The 9,755-nt window shown below is 33.7% G+C and overlaps 1 long non-coding RNA gene across 5 annotated transcripts; it reads left to right on the plus strand.

Annotated features, from left to right (window-relative positions):
• The first annotated feature begins 6,121 nt into the window (after positions 1-6,121).
• Positions 6,122-8,381, plus strand: LOC113354310. Of its 5 annotated transcripts, none has more exons than XR_003361808.1 (7): positions 6,122-6,316; positions 6,427-6,608; positions 6,827-6,946; positions 7,140-7,272; positions 7,377-7,444; positions 7,554-7,735; positions 8,026-8,381. It is a non-coding gene; the product is annotated as an uncharacterized LOC113354310 (long non-coding RNA). The 5 variants fall into 5 exon arrangements; XR_003361806.1 differs by having other exon boundaries at positions 6,122-6,266; positions 7,354-7,444; XR_003361805.1 differs by having other exon boundaries at positions 6,122-6,266.
• Positions 8,382-9,755: the final 1,374 nt, after the last annotated feature.

Here is a 9,755-nt window from a genome sequence, read left to right on the forward strand (position 1 = left end):
AGATATAGAAACCAAATCAGAAATCTTCTTTGTCTTCAAATCTTCTTTAATCTTCAATAAACACCTGCACAACACCACTTGAATCTCTTATAATCAATCATACACAAAACGGAGTCTGTTAATAATGGATTATTACAAGATGTCTTTAGATCTACAAACAGTTCTAAATATCCCGCCGACACTTCGATCTAGTTTGAGTGAATCTTATATCAGAAGAGAAGATTCTCAAGAATAAACAAACCAGGTACAATCAAAGTTCAACAACCGTTAGTCAATCAAATCAATCGTAAACTAAAATAAACTGCAATTATCCAGTTTCCCACCAACGGTACTCGTAGACGCTTCTTGATCCCACATAAGTCTTTAAACGAGCAGTCGTAAGAGATTTCGCTTAATTAGGGTACTTTCCTCTCCGGATAGACGGCTCACCAGAAACAACAAAAAGATGAAGTTTGCCTGACTCTTAGGATAGTTTGCTCGAAATGCAAACTTGGGTATTTATATACCAAGGATGTTTGGACACCAAGGAATTTTCAAAACCGAATACTCTCAAGATATGCAATGAATGTCCAAATCGGTTTTCATAATTCCTGGAAATGCTTTGTCCAATATTTACAGAAATCTCACTAGAAATCTCCAATTAGTAAATGCACATTACCATTTTTTATTTTCCAGAGATATGCATTTAATTTCTGGTAATTAAAAGCATATAAAACTAATAACCTTAATTAAAAGATTCTTAATTTATTTCAGTCCGGGATCTCCTTGAGTTATTAAGGAATATCTTTCAACAATAAAAGATAAGAGTTATTGAACATGTTCAAAGTATGTCGATATATTATTCTTTGTAAATCCTCTTTCATATTTACAATTTTGGAATCGATTATACCACACTTCCAAACAAGTTTAGAATTGGTTCATCTGTATTCCAAGACAACTATGTGATTGATCAAATATCAATTCACCAATCATGGGTTTACGGTTCTACCTTAATATGGTTACTGGTACCGGTTACGTCAGTTACCAGGATCGGTTACATCAATTACTAGGACCGGTTACCATATTCTCATGGTATTACTTGTGATCGGTTACACAAGTCACTAGGATCGGTTACACAAATTACTAGGACGGTTACGCCAATTACAAGGATCGATTACACAACTCTTTTGTGATCGGTCATACCAATTACTAGGATCGGTTACACCAATTACAAATATCGATCATACCATCTTAGGTGATTACTTAGGATCGGTTACACTAATAAAAGTCATACCAAATCATAAGTCATGCACTGTGACTATTTTTACCAAGATACATAACAAGTTATGATCGGTTCTACTAACTCACACATATTGGTAATGCAAAGATATGCAATGAATAAAAATACCAATAATACTAGAGATTTCCCTTTCGATTCATAAAACAAGTTCATGAATGTACTTACTTTAAGCAAATGTAAACATTGTTTCCTAGGATGAAATCTTCACCTTTACCCATACACATAATCACAATAGCATTCATACAATTATGTCGATGTCTTATATACAAATTTCAAAAGATAAGCATTATACTTCATATTTTAATTCCTTAACACTATGATCATGTGATCATGTCTCACTACTAGAGTATAATCATTCACAACTTCACAGTTATGTTTTCAATATAGCACGACTTCAAAGATGCATTAGGAATGAAACAGTTCAAGTCAAAATAGTACTAACCTCAAGAGGAAGGATGATGTCGTCGTTGTAGCTTGTTACTTCTTCACATTCTTCAAGTCTTCGAGTAGTACTTGTATGTCTTATAATCCTAATCTTTCTAGTCTAACATATACAAAGTTGTCTCTAGTACATAATCAAGCGACTCTTTAATCTAGTTTTGATTCACTAAAATATGACAACCAAACTTGACATACCAACGCTTGGTGGGTTCAACCGATCTATGCTCTAACAGTCTCCCTCTTTGTCAATTTTAGTGACAAAACTCTTAATACATATGGATAAACAAATTAAAAGAATTCATTACGCATACGCTTGATTCCAAGTTTCAACAACACAATACCCTGCATATATTCAATCCATAAATGCCGTTGTTGACATTTGAATAACAAAGCTAATACTCCCCCGAAAGGCAAGATAGGTAGATTTTCAATCCGAACATCTTTGTTATTCCCCTTTTGTAGTCAAGATAACTACAATAGCAATATGATATGTTTCTCCACCTTAATCAATGCTTTACTCTTTCATTAAATATAATGTTTAAGCACAATTGTCCTTTCTTTTAGTGATTACAAATCACTTGTTTACTCCATATATTTCTCCTCCTTTTTGTCACAAAATGACAAAGGTTCGAGCAAATAAAGGTCAAACCGAAAGGATCTTACAAATCTAAAAGACTTGTACAACCTATAAGAGTTAACCATGAAGGTTTCACATACCATTTTAGATAACGAATATTAAAACCGAAATTACAAGTAATTTGGTTTTAACATGTTATCAAGGAAACAATTGCTCGAAGCAATTTTCTCCAATAGTTTAATAAATTGACTAAGAAACTTAGTTCCCTTGCTAAACCGATTGCACAAATACAATCGTTTATTTCGATAAGACCAAAATAAAGATCAAAATTAACTTTATTTTTCTCATCATGCTCTAATTATTCAGACAATAACTTAGACCTTACACTTTAGACAAGACAAGTACTAGGTTAGTTAACTAATATTTCTTGTCAAGGCATTCGATTAGACTTGAATAACCGAATCCCTTACTTTGATAAGTCTAACTAAGATCAGAATTAACTTAGTTTCTCTTATCCGAAATCGAATTGGACTAAACAAATGATCCCGTATTTTTTTAAGACATAAACAATACATACAAACCAAATAAATTGACTTGCACAATTATTTCTCTTAACCGGAAGCAATTGAAACAAACATGGACATTAAAGCACCTTAATTGCACCGAAATTTCGTTAACCCAAAAAAAATTGATACCAAACAATAAAAAAGATATCAAACCAGTTTTTATTAACCGGAAATAATTGAATCACACACATCCATACACACATAATGGAATAAACGTCAATTGTACCGAGTTTTGTTAAGGAAAAATAAAATATATGCAATAAAATAAGGCTTTTCTTAAACATGAAAACGATTAACTAACAAATTCGTTACCTCAGATTCCGCATCCTCTTCTCTCCAGAAAGATATATCATTAAGCGCAAGTTCAAGTTAGAACTCTCCCCCATTATGTTGTCATTCTCTCGCAAGAACAAAAGAACAACAACAAAAAGCAACCTTTACCAGAGAAATGTTTAATTGGTTTTAACTAATGCGTGCAAATAGCAAAAGTTGAAAACCCGAAACACATATGTTTATGCTAAACATAACTCATGTAAACACAAATTGATTCAACACATTGTGACTTTTTACATATGAGTCTCAATCGGAACACCTTATGAACCTTTGATGAAGCCTATCAACATGGGATAGAACTAAATCCCGCAAAATCAAAAATCCACACAAATCATAAGGGTTCACACATATGAGATCGAATATTAAGGTTAAGAAAACCTAAATAAAACATCCCATAAACACATAGCAATAATATTAAGCATTCAAGCACATGCTATGTAATCAGAAAAACTATCACATGAAAAATTATAATAATTTTATTCAATAAATAATCGACAGTTTTTATTCAGCAATAGACCTTATACAATAATTGAAATAATCAAAAACTGATGTCTAATTTTATATCTAATCACGAGTTTTGAGAAGATCGCTTTCGAATACTGGATTCAAATTCTTCTGAGCACTTTCCTTTCTAGTAGAGGATTTGTTCATCTCAAACAGTTGAGAATGAAGATCAGCTAGTACTTCTTTTGAATCCTTTATCATCAGCTCATGGTGTCGAATGCAACTTCTAACAGTAAGAATCTGTTTTCTTAGAGAATCTTGAAGATTATCATGTTGAGAAACACCATGAGTTTCAAACATCACCGATGCGCACGGTGCTAAATCATCAACGAATGATCTTTCCTTTACCGATTTCTCTATTGACAGATGGTCTTCTTCCAGACAAGAAAAATATATAACATAGGAGAAAATCAAGGGGTGGTATAATTTGGTTTGTGGAAACCGAATATATTTTTCCGAAAAGTAAAAGATATTGATTGTTACCTAACGAAAATATTTCCACATTCTGCCCCGTATTATGCCTATTCACATTCAGAATTTTGGGCAATAAGTGAGGATGTATCTTTCAACACAATCAGTGTGTGTTGAGGTGAGGATTAAACTCACCATAGCCAATAAATACATCATTGGGATGATTTATAAACACAATAGGTTGTGTTTCTTTGTGTTCTTTCTTTCTTTTGTTAATGCAAGAGTCTGCAACTCTTTTTTGAGATCTTATAAACTCATCAACCTTCAAAATTTTGATGCCCTTGCGAAGAGCTTTGATGAATTTATTTTGTTGGAGATTTCCATGGAACACTGCAGTGTGATTATCTTCTCCACATAAAGAATTTACACTACACCAAATTCAAGGATTAGTAACTAGATCTCTCAACACTTTCAGTTGCGAATTTCAGTTGCAAAACTTTTGCAACAGTTATTTTTGTTTCAAAACTTGCAACTGTTTGAATTTGTTAAAATTCGCAACAGAATCAAGTTGTACGCATGTGACTTGCTTGTATGGCTGCTCGCACTTTCAAGCTGACTCGATTTCAGCCCATTCAGATACAGGGAGCCAGCTTCAGAACTGACTCGGCCATTATTATTATCGAGACCTGTTTCTCTTTTCTTCTCTACCTCTCACTCTCTTCTGCCTTCCTCTCTCATTCTCTGAAACAAAAATCAATCTCAAAACTAGATCAAAAACTTTGTTCATTAAAACCCTAGTTTGTCGATATTTAAACCAAGAAACATGAATCGATTCTCCATACAAACTTGGTTAGCGTTAAAATTATGCGTTCATGAAGAACAGCTGTAAGTCAATGGCGAAGAATCGTCATCAACGACTGAATATGAAAGATTCGTTAAAAAAAAACCGTTTACAAAGATAAGTTTTCCTCTCAAATCTTATTCTCTTGATTTGGAATTTCTTGTTTTATGATTTGGAGAAAAGAATTTTTAAAAAAGAAAATTAGGGTTTCGAAAACTCAAATCGTTGATGTCATCTCAAAATACTTATTTAAAAGATGATCAGCATACAAATCTATAAGCGCTTAATGTTTATCTTGCTATTGAGATTAAAATCTCTAAAACTATTCAAGAAAAAATTCTAGGGTTCTTGATTTCTCCAGAAATCTCTCTATCTCCAGTCTTGGTTAAAAAACAGTTTAAAATTCATAATCAACATACATGAATCTCTCTTACCCATAAAGTTGATTTGATTTTCGTTTACTTTCAGCTTTCAATATCTTATATCATTTACATTTGTTCTTCATGGATTGAATGATTTCGAATCAAAATTCCAACAGCTGATTAAAAACGCAACAACAGATGCAACACGATCATATTATATGAATTATGTATCTAATCAATTTTTTGTCTCAATCTTATTGTCAGATTCAACAGTCTACAGAACATGTAGAAAAGCCAAGTAATGGCTGACTAGTGATGGGAATGAACTGATGTTTTCATGAGCTAGGAATTCTAAGAGAAGTACATCCTTCAGCATCTAAGAGTTGAATTCAAAAGAGATAAGTTTTCACTATCTACTTAACTTTTTGATTATTATAGCTACTGCAGTTATTAAAATAGTAGTTTAAACTTAAGCATGATTCTTAATTGTCATCTGTTAGTGATTGAATCATGATCTCTCTATTTACTACTAAAAGCAAGATATCTTACTGTTTGTAATAATGATCTGACCTCCATATGGTATCTCTGAGTCACCTATGAGCTAACCTCCATATGTTGTCTTTATGTCATCTGTGAGATGACCATTTTCAGAACTGTTAATCTGCAACTTAAAAGCTTAATCCTATAACTAAGAATTTGTATCTATGAATAGCCTCAAGGCCACCATGATATTGGTTTTAATCTGATTTTTTTTTTTTTTTTTTTTTTTTTTTTTTTTTTTTTTTTTTTTTTTTGCGTTGGGAAGAATGGAGGTTCATCCGTTGCCAAGCTAGAAATCTCTTGGGGAGATAGTGTTGTCCAAGTAAATGGGAAGATAATTGATAAAAAATTCAGTGTGATCTTTAATGCTGGAGATGAGGTGGTGTTCAGTTCATGTAGTGAACATGCTTATGTATCCTTCTATCCATAATGTTATCTATAATGTTTGGTACAAATTACGAGGTATGTGATGCATGTTGCCTTAGTCATTGAATAGATTCACCTTCCCGTAGTTAAAGAACCAAAAGAATCTATCCCTTGCATGTTATACATTTCCTTAACCTCTTTATCAGATTTCCTAGCAACTCAAGACTGAGGCATCACTAGTCAGCTCTGCCTTCTTCACTGGGCTTAGCAGAAGCACATGGTCTGCAGTTTGAAGCGAGGTCCAGGACCCAGCTGTGGCCGGAGCATCAATATAAGCCTCTCTTTCAAATCTTAGAAAAGATTTATCGCTTCTTCCTCCTACCCAGAGGTCAAGAAATCTGGCATGAGTTGTTTCTTGTCTCTGTGAATGCTTTCATATTGCTTGCAGGATTTAATGTTGAGACTGTTGAATACAAGAACATTAGCTTCAATGTCTGGCATGTTGGAGTCAAGAAATATATGAATTTTGCTACATTTTTTGTTTTCTGTTCTTTTTTGCATTTTATGTTGTTACAAAGGTAATTAGTAATATCATTTCTTTTACAGATCCCTCCATTGTAGAGACACTACTTCCAAAACACTTAAGGTCTTATTTTCGTGGTTGAAAGCAATAACAGAGACCGTGTTGTTGAGGGAAGGGATGAACTGCAGACGAAGTTTAGTGAGGTATGTGATAATATCCAACTCATTAATGCTATCGTTATTGTAGTTTACTCTTTATACTGATTTTGCAGGTTTCCTTGTGGTTTTTGTTTTCCAACAAACATATTTCATCTCCTAGTTTTCCAGTGCATATCTTGTCCGGTGCAGTCCTAGTCCTAGGAAATTGAGTGCATCTCCTTGTCGTGCTTTATTGCAGGCCTTTGTGAAGTTTGTCTAACCGATAGAAGTGGCATTTGCTTGCTTCAGTTAGTGTTTTTATCACTTTGCTTGGTGCTGACTTCATGAGAATGGAATCTTTCGACAAAGTTGAAGAGTTTGCGGAGACTCTGGTAAGTAGTAGTGAGTTTTTTCTTTAATTGAAGTTTCCTCGCTCGTTTGATATTGGACTGTTGCTATTCTTATTTGAGAAGTCGAAATCTATTTGATGAACAAGTTAGTGAACTAGATAGAATTTGGCAAAAGGGCATCTGCAAGACTTACCGCAAGCAAAATTTTCAAACGGTATTAATCCATCCAGGAACTTTCTTTTTCTATGTAAAATGCTCCCTTTTATTATTCTTATCTTCCGTGATGGGAACTAAATGTTGATTTGTTTCACTTTTTGTCTCAGTAGGTAGAAGATAACGGAGAAGAACATGAAGAGCATGGAACCCAAGAAGAAGAGGCTGTTGATGTCTATGTTGATTCTACAGATGGCGCTATTCTTGTCAACAGTAATGAAGCTGAAGAAGAGTGGGATACAACTAATGAAGGAACCTTATCATCCTAAAAGCAATTGGTTTGGCTAAATAGGTATGTGCGTTTCTGAAACTACTTTGAAACAGGCAAACAAATAATTTGCACTAGCTTTCGTTTTTGTTAACCTTTTTCATATCTATTAAACTTAGATATATGGAAGAAAAACAGTAGTCCTCGAGTTCTGAAATCACTTGGAAAGTGGGAAAAAAATTTCTTTACCACTAATCTTTTTAGCTAACCTTTTTTAGTTTAAGTGTCAATGAAAACTGTTATTTGTTTCCCTGTATTACTGTTACAATTATTTTTGACAATGTCTACTCTCATGGTGTACATGGGTTTTGCAGGTCGCAGATATGAGCAGTAAGTGCGACTATTTACAAGGCTGGTTATGAAGCAACAAGAAGCTATACTTGTTTGAGCATGTAGGTAATGAATGTTGAGCTTGTCTCCAGTCTTGTGCCTTTAAGATTGTATCTACTACTGCTATTACACTTCACATTACAACTACAACCGCAGAATTTCTATTTTCTGAAAACTTAGGAAACATTTACATACTTGTCATTTTTTTGATACTATGCACAGAATTTGCATGTCCTTGGAACTTAAGAAGTATTTCTAGCTACAGATTGGAACTTAAGAAATTTATATGTATTGCCTAAGTAGTTCTTTTCAGAGGTATACAAAATAAGTCTTTAGTTTATGATTTCATGAGTTGCCTAAGTTCAATGATGGTTGGTGTTTATAATTCAATGTATGGAATGACTATGTATTGCCAAAGTTATGTCTCTTAGAAACTTATGGGTACATGCTTTGAATGTTTTTGCCTAAGAGCTGAAGAATTTCACTGTAATTCTACCTGAAATTGTTGCAGGGGAATGATTCCCAAATGAACAGGGAAACTGAAGAATTAAAACCTGATTAAGAAGTAAATAAATAGTTTGTTTGACCGGTCCAAAACCTGATTTTGACCAGGTCAAAACCACTATATTTTTTAAGTTGCAAAAATTTCACAACTGTGATGAACTGTTGCGAAATTCCAGTTTCGCAACTGTTTAAGCTGTTGCGACATCTAATTTCGCAACTGTTTCGGTTGCGACAAACTCACATTGCAACAGCTAAAACTGTTGCAACCCAAAATTTGCAACTGCTTATGGTCCGTTGCGAAAAATTGCAACATCGACTTTCGTAACAGATTCTAACTGTTGCAACCCCTCTTTGCAACTGAAGCAGCCTATTACTAAACACTAAAAATGGTGTAGTGTTAATATATTATCAGAAGATTTACCCTCCGACCCTTTTGGTTTGTCAACCAATTTTTCTTGCTCAGATTTTACCTCTTGAATTTTATCTGACAGGGATTTCGAAAGTTTTTCAAGTTCTAGATTTAATCTTTGATTTTCCTTGATTCCCCACTCAAGTTTTTCTAAACAGTCTTTTAGAAGTTGATTAGACTCACAAGGTATATCACTGTTAGTTTTGGCAAGAAGTGCATTATAGCTAGATATTCCTTCATAGGGTTTGTCCTCCAGAATATTATCTAGAGTAGAGACGTAAGCCTTGTAGCACTTCTGAGCTTTTCTGCTGGAACAATGTTTTACCATATGTCTGAATCTACGACATTTGAAACATTGAATTTCTTCATTACCCTTTTTGTAAAAAAAAGATAATGTATCAGGATTAGAATTATCTTTCAATAAAGCATCCTTAATCCATTGTGTTAGGAGGACAATTGTTGAGTTAAGCTCATTTTCAACAAGTATTTCATCCTCTTGACAACGCTTCTCAGTCTTGTTTACACATACTTCTTTCGAAGATTGACTTGTATTAGCTGAGACATCATATCCAATATTTTGGTTCTCAGCAGAGTTTCTTTGTCAAAGATCTTTAACTTTCCTACAAGATAACTTCGAGAAAGTATAGACAGATCATTGGCTTCTATCATGGCATGTTTCTTAGACTCGTATCTGAATGGTAACGATCTGAGAATCTTGCAAACTATTTCCTTTTCAGGTATAGCCTTTCCATAAGAGAGAGAGGCATTGGCAATATCAGAAAGTTTAGAGTTAAACTCCTC

Source organism: Papaver somniferum, chromosome 2 (genome assembly GCF_003573695.1).
Source record: "Papaver somniferum cultivar HN1 chromosome 2, ASM357369v1, whole genome shotgun sequence".
Lineage (NCBI taxonomy): Eukaryota > Viridiplantae > Streptophyta > Magnoliopsida > Ranunculales > Papaveraceae > Papaver > Papaver somniferum.